General features: G+C 39.3%; 1 protein-coding gene and 1 long non-coding RNA gene across 9 annotated transcripts in view; one reads left to right on the forward strand and one right to left on the reverse strand.

The window, feature by feature from the left end:
- Window positions 1-17,110, forward strand: part of LOC116989504 (guanine nucleotide-binding protein G(I)/G(S)/G(O) subunit gamma-7) — a 71,300-nt gene that overhangs the window by 38,003 nt on the left and 16,187 nt on the right. Inside the window, exon 1 of one of the 8 annotated variants that reach the window (XM_033046967.1) lies at window positions 12,358-12,454. The exons of the other annotated variants lie outside the window; for them this stretch is intronic. The gene's annotated coding sequence lies outside the window, so the exon portion shown is untranslated. Of the gene's footprint in view, window positions 1-12,357; window positions 12,455-17,110 lie in introns of those variants that run through there. 8 annotated transcript variants of the gene reach the window in all.
- Window positions 990-7,778, reverse strand: LOC116989506. The gene is made up of 3 exons (XR_004416257.1): window positions 7,719-7,778; window positions 5,217-5,219; window positions 990-1,001 (listed from the first exon to the last, which is right to left on the reverse strand). It is a non-coding gene; the product is annotated as an uncharacterized LOC116989506 (long non-coding RNA).

Consider the following 17,110-nt stretch of genomic DNA (forward strand, 5'->3'; position numbering starts at 1 on the left):
CAGGAAGGTACTGAATGCAACTCTGGGTTTCGACTGATTTGCTGATTTCGAATTGGCAGTGAAGAATGTCTACTGACATTTTATTTGGTAAATTTGCTGTGAATTTGAACAAGTTGACTGAACTACATTTGTTTTGCAGGTGTGTTTTTTGCAAAATCTGTTTTAAATATTTTAAAACTATTACAGCCTTCAATGGGTTAATCAGTACAGTACAACCTCCATACTTCCCCTGCATCTTTTGAGGTGATGTGTGAACCTCCCGTCCTATAAAGACATTTATTAAAGAAATCCCAGACCTTAACCTTTCTTATGTAAAAACCGGATGTCATGAACGATGTGCTGTGTGATTCACTGGTGTCTTTTCACTTGGTCTACATATCAGATTGCTACTATACATCCTGTTCCATAGAAGTGTGGCTTAGCTGTGGGTTGATTAACAGCTCCTCGTTGTGTAGGCAGTGCAAAGCAGCGTGGGAGGGATTCCTCTGCTAAAGGCCGCATCTCTGATGCAGCCACTGCGTCATTTCATTTACATAACGTGCTCGTCATGGGAGGTGACATGACGGTGCACACTCTAATGTCTGTTGGAAACCTTTTTGAAACACTATGTGCAGTACATTGACTACTGTATTTACAAGCCTATCAGAGAAATGGGGGATGGGGAAATCTACAGTCTTTGAGCACTTGTTTTTAAAAGAAAATTGTAGTGATCCTTACTGCAACAAAAAGGGCACACTTGTACCGTTTCAATATTGTGTGGATCATGAATGCTTTAATCTGATGACAATGTAACACATATGGGAAAAGATGCTTAATGGTTTATGGTATTCAGTTAATTCTAAACCTTTTCAGGGCAGCTTCTATTAAAATATATTTTCAGAACACGTTTTTTGAATTTGAGAAAGGGGGAAAATGTTAATCTGTGGCTTGTACCATGAAAACTGGAGCCATTTTTCTTTGAAACCAGTATTCGTGATATTTTGCTCATCTACAGGAAGATGCTAAATTGCAGGTGTAATTACAATCTTGCCTGTTCTTCCCAGCTAGTGTCACTGAATAACAATCAGGAAAGGGAAACCTTTCATATTTCCATTTGAACCTGGTAATGCGGAGACCAATTGTCATAGTCCCATACCATGTAGGGTGACCAATGTGTTAGAATGTATTCCATTGAATTGCAATAATTAAATCTATGGTCTACAATATTTGACATGTTATTTAGTGATGGAGGAACATTTCTTAAAACTGTGGGAAAAATCAAATATAACAATTCTTAAAGTGCAGAGACTGGAGGAAGGAATGATGCAAAAAAAAAGTAATCGGATGGAAAGCAAGAAAGGTTAGATGTCAATAATGCTGGGAGTAGAAGTAAAGAAACAATGAAACATGGGAAAGGTGTAAAAGAGAACAGCAAAATCAGCATCAAACACTCATATGTTAACTCGATCATCCCCGGGAACCTTAAGGTGTTAAGTAAGAGGAAAAGACGTTAGTAGTTGTGGATTTATGATACAGGAAGCAGATTTGCATTGAAGATTTCTCAAATGTTTTTTGTGCATCTACTGAAACAGATGGGTGAATGTATGAGTGAAATGTGTGCTTTATGAAACCAAATCTTATACATTAAATTCACTTAAATAAAATTGTCTTAATTTCTGTTTGCCAATGTACAATAGGATTCTCAGTTCGGGAAGCAATCTGGCATAAAAGCCCTCTTGCGTTCCAATATTTACTGAGATCCAAATTCTAACAGCCAGCTGGGCCTAACTAGATTTCACTGGAAGAACTGTCCGCCAACTTGGATCTATCAATGCCTCCTAGTATTGCTTCTGTGTTCTATTCGTGGCATGGGCAGCAGAGTGTTTGATTGCCATTAATTTTGTCAAAGGTTTTATACATTATCATGCTTTGCATTTGGACCCATGGTGACCTGAGCAAACAAAGTCCAGGCACTGGTGATACATTAAACTTAAATTTGAAGCACACAGATCTTAAAATTGCTATCTGACATTAAAGCTACTTCCAGTGATGTTCCTATGTGATAAATAAGTAAGAGCCCATATGAAAATCCAGCAAGCTTAGTCACAAGATGCATTCTTCAATTTCAACAGACAGCCATTGCATTAGGAAGGAGGGAGAGAGAACTAACCCATATTTTAAATGTTACATAATCTTAAATCATCAGATGTGGGGAAGATAGACACAAAGAGCTGGAGTAACTCAGCAGGACAAGCAGCATTTCTGGAGAGAAGGAATGGGTGACGTTTCGGGTTGAGACCCTTCATCAGATTCAACCCGAAATGTCACCCATTCCTTCTCTCCAGAGATGTCGCCTGTCCCACTGAGTTACTTTGGCTTTTTGTGTCTATCTTCGGTTTAAACCAGCATCTGCAGCTCCTTCTTACACAGATGTGTGGAAGACCTGTCTCACTCTTGAAATATTCTTGTTGTGAAGTTAAAACACACTTGATACTAGAATGGAGGATAATAATGACCTTCCACTGCTCTTAAATAAGAACATAAGAAATAGAAGCCAGAGGAGGCCGTACAATTCTTTTGTCTGCTCCTACTTATCCTCTGTGGCATTTTTCAGCACTGTCCACATCTCTTGATCTCCTTCATACATAGAAATATATCCATCAGTAAATTGAATGTCATGACTCAGGCTGCACAAATATCTGGTAGAGAATTTTAAAGATTTGACACCCTATCGAGCAAATTTCTATATAAGCTAATGTCATGTGATAAAGCACTTCAGGAGTCGGGTGTAGATTTGTCAATGACCACTGTCCGCAGAAGACTTCATGAACAGAAATACAGATGCTACACTGCAAGATGCAAGCCGCTGGTTAGCCGCAAATATAAGATGGTCAGGTTACAGTTTGCCAAGAAGTACTTAAAAGAGCAACCACAGTTCTGGAAACAGGTCTTGTGTACAGATGAGACGAGTGATGGCAAGAGCAAAGTATGGAGGAGAGAAGCAACTGCCCAAGATTCAAAGCATACCACCTCATCTGTGAAACATGGTGGTGGGGGTGTTATGGCCTGGGCATGTATGGCTGTTGAAGGTACTGGCTCACTTATCTTCATTGATGATAATTAATTCTGAAATGTAAAGACAGAGTCTATCTGCTCAAGTTCAAACAAATGCCTCAAAACTTATTGACCGGCGGTTCATTCCACAGCAAGACAATGATCCCAAACATACTGCTGAAGCAACAAAGGAGTTTTTCAAAGCTAAAAAATTGTAATTTCTTGAGTGGCCAAGTCAATCACCCGATCTGAACGCAATTGAGCATACCTTTTATATGCTGAAGAGAAAACTGAAGGGGACTAGCCCCCAAAACAAGCATAAGCTAAAGATGGCTGCAATAAAGGCCTGGCTGAGCATCATCAGAGAAGACACTCAGCAACTGGTGATGTCCATGAATCACAGACTTCAAGCAGTCATTGCATGCAAAGGATATGCAACAATATACTAAACATGACTACTTTCATTTACATGACATTGCTGTGTCCCAAACATTATGGTGCCCTGAAATGGGGGGACTATGTATGAACACAGCTGTAATTTCTACATGGTGAAACCAAAATGTATAAAAATGGCCTTTATTAAAATCTGACAATGTGCACTTTAACCACGTGATTTAAAAAAAAAATGTTGTTAGAAATTTCAAATTGTGGAGTGGCAAATAAATAAATGATAGGTCTTTGTCCTAAACATTATGGAGGGCACTGAATATTCCAATTGCCATGTTCTCATCGACAGCTTATCTATATCTACATGGTTACCTGTAGCTGTAACCTTTTAACGTAATGATCAACCAGTTGGAAGTTCGACTCATCTTGTTTGCTGAAAGCCTACACTCAAGTAGCCTGCATGCATGTCTACCACATTCGGCGCTGTTCCATTGTGATTTTTCTTTCTATAGAAATGCTGATATCTGGAAAAAAAAGATCTACTAGATACTACCTTCATTATAACTGCAGTATTTTCAAAGTTTCTAATACTTGCGTTATTTAAAAAAAATATCAACAAAGAGCTTCTCGTGCATTTGAAGATTTCTGTCAAGTTTTTAAGAAATTTAGTTAGCTTATTCCTTTCACTATTTGCTGACGATTGGTAGGAAAGGTAGGAATCTCAAACAAGTTCAAAACTCTGTGTATACACTGGCGTTTTCTGAACTGTGATTTGCATATTTCTTGTTAAAATTCAGCAAAGTTTTTCCCCAATGGTTTTTGAAACTATGAAGAAAGATCTGTTGCAACATAAATCACAAAAATATTCCCATTGCTTTTGCTGTAAAGAACTTCATGAAGTGTGCAAAACAAATTTCTATTTATAGGAAAAAATTCAAACAATGTCATTCACTAGTCTTTTATTGAGTTATATAGTTGTAATTTTAAATAGTGCTTTCATTGACAGGCAGACAAAAGTGAAAAAGTATGCCTTTTCTTTTACTTCTGAGGGAAAGGTTAGGAGCTTTACATGGGTTTCACATGATAGTTCGTCATGCCTTTTATAAGCAGCATACCAATACACAGAATCAATGGGGAGTTGAGTCACGAGTTGCAGTGAAGTTGCCAGATGCTGTAAACTCTGGAACGGAAAGGGAATGCTTCCAGCTCTAAACTGGGGAAGGTCAATCTTTTTCAAAGGCGTTAAGAGATGGAATATTTTGCATAACCCTTGGAGTTTCCTGCAATGGGAAAGGTGTTAAAATTCTTTAGAAGTCTACTATTTTTAACACTGTTCTGAAGAGGAACTATTTAAGTGGTACAGATACAAAGATTCTAAGTCACATTGGTAATCCAGTTTTTAGCACAAGTTTGTGTTATTTCTATTTAGGTTTTGCTAGTGTCACATGAAATACGACCAAGATTTGTTGAACATGAAAGTATAGATGTTGCAAAAAGGATAATTTCGCTTAAATGTACTTCCTCACATGCAGATCTTAAACCTACGGAATTATTACAGCATAAAAGGAGACTATTTGGCCCATCGAGTTTATGCAAGAGCAATCTAGCTAGTCCCACATCCTTGTCCTTTCTTGCATTTCCCCCCGCAAGTGTTTTGACCACAATTAAAACTGCCTCTTCTACCCCGTGCACTATTCCCCTCCCTCTCTCTGCAGGTTGTACATTTTAGAATCTAGCAACTCTTAACATAAAACAAGTAATTTTCTTGATCATTTTGCTAATTGCCCTGTAAATACGTCCTCCTGATGTTTGACTCTTGCAATGGGAGCAGTGTCCCTATCTACATTAGATAGAGCCTTGAAGGAAAAAGCAAAATTCTGAAGGAACTCAGTGGGTTAGGCAGCATGGAAGAAAATGAATAGATTACTTTTTAGATTGGGGACCCTCCTGCTTGACCCACTGAGTTTCTCCAGCAATTTGTTTTTGACTCTGGGTTATCTGCAGTCCCTTGATGAACCACATACCAATCACGGAGTAGATTGTATTCTTAACTCTTAAACCAAGACATGGGATATTACCAAAATCTGAGCTATTACACCAGTAGAGTAATGAGGGAATTGCCCCAGATGTCAACTTTGACGAGATGTTAAAGCTATATCCCACCTCTCATTTAAGTGGTTGTAAATGTTCTTCTCCAATGGCCAACGTCCATTCTCCCACACCTAAAACAACTGCAGTGTAAAACAAATATAACTTAAATTACAATGATTATACTTCAAGTGTACCTCGCTAGTAGTAATTGTAAAATGTTTTGGTACATCCTAAGGCTATGAAAAATGCAATGGCTATTCTATTGATGTCTTTCTTTCTCGGCCTCTAAATTTGGAGTTTGAAAAGAGTGGCATGGATGCCAGTTATTCCTCAAAGTTGCAAAAGTTCTTCAGAAGAGTCATCGTTCGGGCATGGTGTATTCCTCTGCGGGATAATACCAAGTCTTTATTAAGATCTGACAATGTGCACTTTAACCACGTGTGATTTTTCTTTATTTTTTTAATTACAAATCTTAAATTGTATACAGAGGCAAATAAATAAATTATGGGTCTTTGTCCCAAACATTATGGAGGGCACTAAGTCGCACATAACAATTGTAAAGAAGGCATTTGGCATGCTTGGTTTCTTATGTCGGGGCAATGAGAATAAGAGTCAAAGTCATGATGCAATTTTATAGGACTTTGGGTTGTATTTGGATTATTGCATGCATTTCTGATTGTCCTATAATAGGATGAATGTGGATGCCTTTGAAAGGGTGGTTACCAAAATGATGCCTTGATTGGTGGGTTTTAGCCATTGGATTGTTTTCTTTAAATCCCTAGAGGTTGGGGAGACCCGATAGAATAGAAGTACATAAAATTATGAGAGATATTGATAAGGTAGACAGTCAGAAATAGATTTCCCCAGGATGGATATGAAGCTCGGTCTTTGCATCAAGTTCAGCACAGACATTGAATGTCGAAAGGGCTGTTCCTGTGATGTACTGTTCCATATTCTGTAATTTATAATTTTTGCTGAACTGTTCTAGCAGTATCAGAAAATAAAACACATTTTAGAATTGCTTCTTTGTTATGATGATTACATGCTAACAAAATAATTTGATCACTATTGTAGTCATTTGAAAGTAGTTTGCACATTTTTATTAAAAGCAGATTATAATGCTTAGCAGCAGAATACCTTCAATAAATTATAGATTACTTTTTATGCATTGGTTTGTTCATTTTTCTGTTTTTTGTGAACTACTCCCTTCACTTACATTTGGGGCAAATGATTGCAGTTCTTGAAACATTTTCCATTAACGCTCTATAAAGCTATATTGCTTTGAGGTATAATTGAGTGAAACCCCCTGCAGAGGATCAAATACCAAACCTGTCTGCAGCACGTTCCATTTCATTCTGTGAACAGGAGTACGTGCACTGTGAGACTGGATGGATCAGACTTCAAGAAAGTACAGTCTGTATTTCTAGCTAGCATCATGTCAGAATCCATGACGCAGGGTAACATTGCCTACCACTATAACATTAGTAGGAAGACATCAGAAATAGAAAAGCGGTTTCATTGTTGAATGAAGATTATGGTTTTTGTCAAGTTATTGCCAATCAAATCAAGTCCGCTTTGGGATATGTGATTGACTCAGACCAAAACGTTACTAGGCCTGGCAAGAAAATCTTGGAGCCTTGTACTACTCGGGGTTGCATTGCCGATCTGCAAAATAGGATGACTTATTGGGGGGGGCACTGAGGGTGGGCATTTCATTTGACAGATTAAAACACATGATGGATGGGCTATCCAGATGGACCTTGGTGAGGAAATTGGTTATGATTAAGCCTCACACACAAGTAATGCAGTTTAAATGGGTAGGAAATGGAAAGTTTTCCATCATGGGGTTAAATAATATTGCCAACTCTTCTGAGCATCGGTTGTGTGTTATCAAGAGACTTTTGGTGAATCCATCAGGAAAGAAACAAGAGTGATAATGCCAGGCAGTGGGGCACACAGGTCAATGCCTCCTTGCACATGGACAAAGTCATGCCTTCTGCTCTAACCCATTGCCAGCCCGCAGATTTGATTGCTGCATGAGTGGCCATTTCAGCAGCTGACCAGACAGCATGGTGGGAGTCTAGAATCTGCTGCAGAGGTGGTAATGGAGGTGAGATACGATAGTGACATTTAAGAGGGTTTTAGATAAGCACATTGATGTGCAGGGAATGGAGGAATATGGATCATTTGCAGACAGTAGAGAATACTTGGCGTCATGTTTCGCACTAACATTGTGGGCCGTAGCGCACTTTCCTATACTGTACTGTTTTATGGTGGGCAAAAATGCTGGAGAAACTCAGTGGGTGAGGCAGCATCTATGGAGTGAAGGAAATAGGCACCGTTTCGGGCCGAAACCCTTCTTCAGGTTTCGGCCCGAAACGTTGCCTATTTCCTTCACTCCCTAGATGTTGCCTCACCCGCTGAGTTTCTCCAGCAGTTTGTCTACCTTCCATTTTCCAGCATCTGCAGTTCCTTCTTAATCACTGTACTGTTTTATGTTCTATGTACAAATCAAGTGCATTTTAAAAGAAGGTCATGATTTTCACTCATGACTATTCCTGATGCAGGAAATAACTTCCACATTTTCTGAATTCAGTCTTGGAGATGTGAGATAATATGCAAGAGCCAACAAAGTGTAGGAGCACACATTTTATGTAGTAGGATACGAAGAAGTGTGGAGTGAAAAGGGGGTATCTTGTTATATGTGTCCACAGAGGAAGCATATAATTAAGGTTTTTGAGATGCTGGCCTTTTCAACTGAGGCATGGAATTTAAGAGCAGAAAGATTAAACTAGAACCATACTAAAACATTAAGACCACCATGTGCTGTTCTGGTTGCAAGATTGTGGGAAGGATATGATGGTAGTATGGAGAGGGCAGAGGCAACTTAAGGCCATCTGGGCCAGGGCTTTAAAGTGTTAATTTGATAAGAAATAGGTGGGATTGAATAAAAGGAGATTGAGAGAAAATGTACTTAAAGTGTACAAAACTGAGGAAGCTAATCAGTGATTGGCAAAGAAGATGCGAGCTAAAGTATTGAGATTTGGAAGAACCTTTAATCGGCTGGGGACAATAAGATTGCTACTCCTGCTGTAAATCTTTGAACTATCAGTGCAAATTTACTTTATTCTCCAAATTTGTATTGCAGGAACCTACTTTAAAAACAATTTATGCCAGAACCACTTTCTAATGATGCACATTGAGATCTGTGAAACCAACAGGTCCAGGGAACAGTGATATTGAAGGTCTTTGTTAGTTAACAATGGATTTATAAAGTTTCCTTATCAAGGATGCATTTGAAATAGTCTAATACAGCAAATATTTAAGAGCCAGCATCCTTGGCTTCATTATAAAGTTTGCCCAGCAGCCATACATGGGAATGTTGCCTCTGTGTGGGATAACAGGAAGAATTTTCAAAAGCTTAGTGCTGACATTGTTCTTATGGCATTCTGAATGATGTAATTGCTATTCACTCATATTTTATGTGGTGCAGAGAGAGTCATTGTGTAACGCAGCTGTGCTATGCTTGCCAATGTCATTTACACATTGGCATTGGTGTTCGTCATTGCTGGCTGTGGAGGTTATTCATCTGTTTTTATATTTGGACACATTTGTGAGCTAACCTTTCAAACATCACCTTTTCAAACATAGTCATTTAGTATTTTGGAGAATACTGATGGATTGTTGACCAACATACACTGCCCTCCATAATTTTTGGGACAGACCCATCATTTATTTATTTGCCTCTGCCCCACAATTTGGGATTTGTAATAGAAAAAATCACATGAGGTTAAAGTGCACATTGTTAGATTTTATTAAAGGCCATTTTTATACATTTTGGTTTCACCATGTAGAAATTACAGCTGTGTTTATACATAGTCCCCCCCCCATTTCAGGGCACCATAATGTTTGGGATACAGCAATGTCATGTAAATGAAAGTAGTCATGTTTATTAGTATATTGTTGCATATCATTTGCATGCAATGACTGCTTGAAGTCTGTGATTCATGGACATTACCAGTTGCTGGGTGTCTTCACTGATGATGCTCAGCCAGGCCTGTTTTGCAGCCATCCCCTTATACTATTATGTTGAAAAGTGGCCCTTTTTGATTTTTGCTCTGGATTTGTCTGCCTGCCACTTTTACTTTTCACCTTGCTACCTATTGCTTCTACCCTCATTTTACACCCCTCTGTCTCTTTGCTCATGCTCCCATCCCCCTGCCACATTAGTTTAAAGCCTCCCCGACAGCACTAGCAAACACTCCCCCAAGGACATTGGTTCCATTCCAGCCCAGGTGCAGACCGTCCTGTTTGTACTGGTCCCACCTCCCCCAGAACTGGTTCTAATGCCCTAGAAATTTGAATCCCTCCCCCTTACACCATTTTTCAAGCCACATATTCATCTGCAATATCCTTCTATTTCTACTCTGACTAGCCCGTGGCACTGGTAGTAATCCAGAGATTATTATTTTTGAGGTCCTACTTATAAGTTTATCTCCTAGCTCCCTAAATGCCAGAAATACTCAGAAGCACTTGCACATACTCTGAAGCACTTACACCCTATAATAATTATCTCTTCTCCCCTCTCCTGTCGGGCAGAATGTACAAAAGCTTGAAAGCATGTACAAACAAATTTCTGACCAGTGTCCTAACTCCCAACCGACTTTGTTACAACAGTTACACTTGGTTTTATCTGCACTTTCTCTGCTTTAAAGCTATATTCTGCACTGTTTATTTTTCTCTTTGCACTACCAGTTGTACATGTATAGTTTGATTGTACTCGTGTATGGCAGATTTGACTGGTCAACACATAAAGGGTTTTCACTATCTCAGTACACGTGGCCATACCAAGATAATGTACAACCTGATATTTTGTCATAACTTTGTTTTGTTTCAAAGTGTTCCAACATTTATAATTCAGCATCTATAAACTTGTAAATTTAAGTTGTGCAAGGGAAATCATTCAAACGTTGAATATTCAAAATGGCTTGAACTGTTTTTTTCAAGCTTCCATTGATGTGGTCAATTGATTGATGATATGAGTTGTGGAATCTATTTTTAGATTCATTCCTCTTGTTCAGAATTATGATAGTCTCTTCAGTGAATAAGTCATGAATTTTTACATGCAGACACCACAAAAAGCTTGTTTTCCCCATATGAAATGATTCCTCGTCAATTCTTCAACAGTGGGCAAACTACTTTCTCCTAGTCACCAATCATAGAAATGTGCATGACTAATCAAAGTGACTAAAGTTCTCATTCCATCAGTGTAAAATCTAGCTCGACTCTTGTGTGCTTGAGTCGAATAACTTATTCAGCTGTTGAGAGCTTTGGATGATGCTTAAAATGGTGCATAATGAGTTGGTTCCAGTACAAAAGAAAGGAAGTAACTGTCACTAAAGTGTACGTCAGCAGTAGTTTCTCAGGAGGTCTGGCCAATGTTTTGGGAGATATAATTGATTGCTGAATAAAATTTTGTCTACAGTACATGTGGGAAAATATATTTTTCTTAAATGTAAGTGCCTCAAATAGAATATTGGATAAATAAACTGTTATGTGCTCTATTTATAAGTTTCAGTTTGCAGGAAGCACTTTATTTTTAATCTAAATTTCCTTCCCTGAAGTGGTGTATCTCATTGGTATTCTTGGTTTCAGCAATGCAACTTATGAGACGCTTTTCATTTTAGTGACAATTTTGTTTACATTTACTTGTGCCCTTCAGTGGCTGACTTGACTCTTCTGGACAACCTTTCCCCAGGAGCCTTTTTCCTGTAGAAATCGTGAACAGTATTTATTGTAAATTGAACTGAATTTGATCTTCATTTATCTATTAGCATAAATTAGAATTTATGCTAATATGTAAATTGAGATCAAACTCAGTTTAATTAAAGAATGGGCATCTAGGCAATTTTCTTGTATGTTCCAAATTGTAGTCTGCCTGGTAGCATGGGAGATAACCATCTGAGAAGAAATTTGTGCCAAATACATGTATTTTGGATAAGAAATCTAATGAAGCAAGTTATCTGGTCAGTTCTGTTTTACTATTTAATTGGTCCAGGCTGGCCAGTGCCTCGGTTATACATTTATTTGCATTTTTTTTCCAAAGTAATGGACACCAATTTGAAAATGATGGAAAAAGAGCTCAACATCTTGTCGGTCTCAATTCATTGAGATGGGAATGGTGGAGGTAGAAGCTAATAAGGCCTCTGCTGAGGAAATAACATTCAAGTTTATACAAGGGAAGAACCGAATGAATACAGACTTTTGCAAGCTATTGGATGAGGTGCAATGTATAAGCAGTTTATCTATGAACAGTGAAAGGTGAAATTCAGAATTTACATTTAAAAACAAATGCATCTTTTGGAAGTAAGCCATTGATATCTACATCTTAAATTTATTACAGCTGGGTTTCGAGAATAAAAGGTTTAATTTTATCATTCAAGCTCCGTATTAAAAGTGTTTCAGGTTCGTTCAAGTGAGTTTATTGTCATGTGTCCCTGTATAGGACAATGAAATTCTTGCTTTGCTTAAGCACACAGAAAATAGTAGGCATTTACTACAAAACAGATAAATGTGTCCATATACCATGATATAAATATATACACACATGAATAAATAAACTGGTAAAGTGCAAATAACAGAAAGTGGTTATTAATAATCAGAGTTTATGTGCAAGAGTTTAATTCAACTGTAAGATATTGATATGTATTACTCATACTTACTTTATTAGCCAAGTAGGTGTTGCAACATACAAGGAATTTGATTTACTGTATTACAATTATTATTGGGTGGCACAGTGACTCAGCTGGTTTTACTACTGCCTCTCAGCACCAGATACCCAGGTTCAATCCTGGCTTCAAGTGCTGTTTGGAGAGTTTGCAAAGTCTCCCTGTGATCATGTTGTGTTTTTTCTGGTTTCCTCCCACGCCCTAATGACATGCAGGTATGTAAGTTTCTGTAAATTCTCTCTAGTTTGTAGGGAGTGAGTGGAATAACTAGTGTGAACTAGTTAATCAGAGTGCACTTGATGGGATGAAGGGCCTGTTTTCCGTGCAGTATTTTTCAAACAATCAATAATTAATTATAGCTTTGATATTGATAGGGGTCAGTTGGTGACACTAGCCATGTATTCAAAAGAAGGATAGACCTCAGTTCCATCTATAAATATTTTAGCAAGATTTTCCAGGTTCCAGCACTTTTTCTGTGATTTTCTGGAGTATAATAGTACAGAGATAATTGTTTACATTGTAATCTATAGTCTATACGAGAAAGAATCAGAGACTCCCGTGGACTTTAAAATTCCTTGAAAATTACTCATATAAGTTGGTAATAGTAGTTGCAGAAACCAGATTGTGGTGAAAACTGGAATGCAGATTAGATAATTATAGGCATTGAAACCAATTTTTCATGAGGCAACAACAAAATATTTTCATTCCACAGTTGTCATTTTGTTAGCAGGTAGTTTCAATTATTTTCATTATGTACTCAGTATTGAATTCCTGTGCAGAAAACTGGATTGGTTGAAATACCAAATCAATTCCAAATAAGGTAGATAGCACTTTAATTTTAATGTGTAGAGTAGCACATCACCCGTGTCTAATAACCTCATGATCAGGCTGCTTCTATCCAATAGTTTTTCTGTTTTATTATAGGTGTGCATTTGCTTTCGGAAAGCTTTCTGTTGATAGATAACAGGACATTGACTAGGTGGTATTAAGCTATTAGACTCCCAGATTCCGTCTACTTTGTTAGCTGTGCTTAGTTGTCAGCCTTGTATTAATGGCATTGATGCCCCTGATTCTACAGGGGAAGAATCCTTAAGTATACTAATATATAATTAGGAAATTGTGTACTGATAACTACATTTGGAGATTGTTCAGATGATGTTCTGGGGGTTAACAGGTGGTATGTGCCTAATGTGTGAAACTATGTGGAGTAAATATTAAATAACGTATTGTTATTAGCCCAAGATGTGTCTGATTAAGAATGGCAAAGGAAGGTTTTAAATGCTTGCCTTTTCCTATGGGACAACTCACCTCTGCATGCATTGTCAGCCGTGTGAAAACGCAGTTCGCAGCCACTTTTCGGACTTGTGAACTGTTCAGGCTACAAACAGTTCTTGGGATCAGATCCCTGCTGTAACACGGGAAGGAACCTGAAACTGTATTCCATTGCTCTATCCCTAGACCAACAATAAAATTGTCAGTGCTATAAATCTGAAAGAAAATACTGGAAACGCACAGCAGGTAGCATTTGTAAGCACAGAATCTGTGTTCGCGTTTTGGGTCTGAGCCCTTTCGTTTCCAAGACAAGGCGCTTGTCCTGTAGAGGATTATGGCTTCAAGTCCAAGAGATGACTTTGAGACTCCATGCTAGCTCCATATAATCTATGTGAACATATGCTGCATGACAGCACTAATTTTCTTTAAAATCATGTCTTTCATCTGATTCCAAACTTTCAGCTAACTCGGATGCCAGCTGCAATTCAATTTCGGACGGAAAAAAAATAGTTAGATGAAAGCTCACTAAGCCCAATCGGTATGACATTGAAGATAGACATTGAATGCTGGAGTAATGCTGAAGACCAGTCTGAAGAAGGGTCTCAACCCAAAACGTCATTCATTCCTTCTCTCCAGAGATACTGCCTGTCCCGTTGAGTTACTCCACCTTTTTGTATCTATCTTCACAATTATCTGCAACCCAAGGATATATTCTCAGCCATCTACTATACTCATTGTATACTCATGACTGTGCAGCCAAATAGCAATCCAACTCAATTTACAAATTCACATACAATGCTACCATTGTGGGCTGGATATCAAATAATAAGATGGAGTACAGGAAGGAGATTAAAAACCTTGTAACCTGGTGCCAAGACAACCTCTCCCTCAATGTCAACAGGACAACGGAGACTGATCGACCTCCAAGAAGCAAAATGGTATACACACCCTGATATACATTGAGGGCTCTGAAGTGGAGATAGTTGAAAGCTGGAATAAATATCACCAGAAATTTGTTCTAGACCAGCCACATCAAAGCAATGGCCAAGAAAGCACATCAATGCCACCCTTCCTTAGAAGGCTTAGGAAGTTCAGCATGTTCCCAATAACCTCTACACATGTACCATTGAAAGCATTTAACAGCCTGCATCACAGTATGGTTTGGGAACAGCTCCATCCAAGACTGCAAGAAATTGCAGAGAGTTGTGGATGTAGCCCAGACCATCACCTAAACCAACCTCCTTCCAATGACTCCATCTGCATTTCATGCTTTCTCAGCAAGGCCACCAAGAACTAGTCTCACCCCAGTCATTCCCTCTTCTCTCTCTTTTTTGGTAAGTGTGACAGAAATTTGAAAACACATACCTCCAGGTTCAGGGACAACTTCTTCCTAGCTGGTAACTGAACCGTCCTCTTGCCAGCTAGAGATCAGTTCTGACCACCCACCTCCCTCATTGGAGACCAAACTATCTTTGGACAGTTTGGATAATTCAATTTGGAGAAATGGACTTTATTTTGCACTAAATGTTGTACCTTTTATCAGTACAGTATAAATGGCTTGATTGTAATCATGTATAATCTTTTCACTCACTGGATAGCACACAAAAAGCTTTCCACTGTACCTCGGTACACATGACAACAATAAGAAACTAAACTAGAACCTTTTGCTGAATCTATCAAGAAGGATGCTTTGTCAAGTCATGTTGAGTTTATTGTCACATGTACAAGCATGGTGAAGTACAGGTACAACGAAAATCTTGCTTACAACTGTATCAAACAGACTTAAAGACAACAATAAATTATACATAAATTATATCTAAATTACATAAATTCTACCAATGATAAGCAAAACGACTGCAAAAAAACCATTAGCACAAAACATAATTATAAAACAAGACTAGCATATTGCAGGAGGTGCTCCATTGTGTTCTGTTGCTGGGGTGGGATTAGGGCTGTACAGGTCGATTCGAGAACCCCATGGTTGTAGGAAAGTAGCTGTTCCTGAACCTGGTAGTATGCAGGGGCGGAAATCGCTATCAAAGCATGGGGGGGGGGGGGGGGACACAATTCCTTGGTGGCCGCGTGTGCACACACGTGCGCGGATTCGGCCGTGGGCCCTGTGGACGGTAACATCGGTTGGTGACCGACTCCGAACTCCAGCAACAGCAGCTTCATCCGCCCCGAATCGTGGGGCTTCAACATCAGGAGCCTCGACGCAGCAATTTGACCGAGGGACGGTAGAAGATCCCGCGGCTGATTTAAGCTCCGCTCTATGATCTTTGCTCTACTAGGACGTCTCCCGCCTCCAATCACCGCGCTCTATCCTCAGTCCCACCCCCCCCCTACTTCCGCCTCTGACCGACACCTCCCTCTTCTAATCATCGTGTGTGTGTCCCCGTTGCTTGCTGACCGACGTCTCTCTTGTCCAATCGGTGCCCTCAATCATCAGTCCTACCCCCACTGTCTTGTGGAAAGCGAAGATTTTTAATAGATTTTTTTTCACCGAATTTCAAAATCTGGATTACAAAACATGGGGGGGATTGTCCCCACCTCTTAAAACATGGGGTGGGGCGGGACGTGTATGTATGTGTGTCCTCCGGGATTTCCGCCCATGGTAGTGTGGAACTTCATGCTTCTGTAACTCTGGACCTGTACAGGAAGAGGTGATAATGACAGGCAATGGGAGCTTTCAGCCCAAACCTACCTGTACATTCGCAATCTTCTGCTCAGTTCTATGGTCGGTCTGCAGGTTGATCAGCATCTGCTGCCAGTTTGAGGAGGCCTTGGAGCTAGAGTCAACCACAGGAAGATTGTGGCGTTCTGTGGCAACTGGCCCCATCGATGACAATAGAGACTAGTCACGGGAAAGGGAAACAAGAGATATAGGCTAAATCAAATGGATATTTGAGATTAACAGATTGTTGGTTTGTAAGAGCATCAGGAGTTATGGGGAGATGGCAGGAGAATGGAGTTGAGAAGGAAAAAGATCAGCCATGATTGAATTGCAGCCGAATGGCCTAATTCTGCTCATAACATGCATTAAGTTCATTGGGGAGGACTGCACCATCACCAGCAATGCTGCCCAACTTCACCTTGCAGCTAGTTATAGTATTCAAGCCTTGCTACACTACGAATGATTATACTGGGATTCAAGTTTCCTTCCTGAGATAAATAAAGTTCGATGGTATCGTAAGTTTGTCCCGGCATTGTTTCTCGGCATGCTATGGAAGCGCACAAACGAATGGACAAGTTTGTCAGACTCCAGACTTGATGGGAAAGCTATGCTTCCCACCCATTAATTTTGACTATTACTGATATCTTGACAATTTGGGATTTGAGTATAGGAGCAGAGAGGTTCTACTGCAGTTGTACAGGGTCTTTGTGAGAACACACCTGGAGTATTGCGTACAGTTTTGGTCTCCAAATCTGAGGAAGGACATTATTGCCATAGAGGGAGTGCAGAGAAGGTTCACCAGACTGATTCCTGGGATGTCAGGACTTTCATATGAGGAAAGACTGGATAGACTCGGCTTGTACTCGCTAGAATTTAGGAGATTGAGAGGGAATCTTATAGAAACTTACAAAATTCTTACGGGGTT

This window comes from Amblyraja radiata, chromosome 29, assembly GCF_010909765.2.
Source record: "Amblyraja radiata isolate CabotCenter1 chromosome 29, sAmbRad1.1.pri, whole genome shotgun sequence".
Lineage (NCBI taxonomy): Eukaryota > Metazoa > Chordata > Chondrichthyes > Rajiformes > Rajidae > Amblyraja > Amblyraja radiata.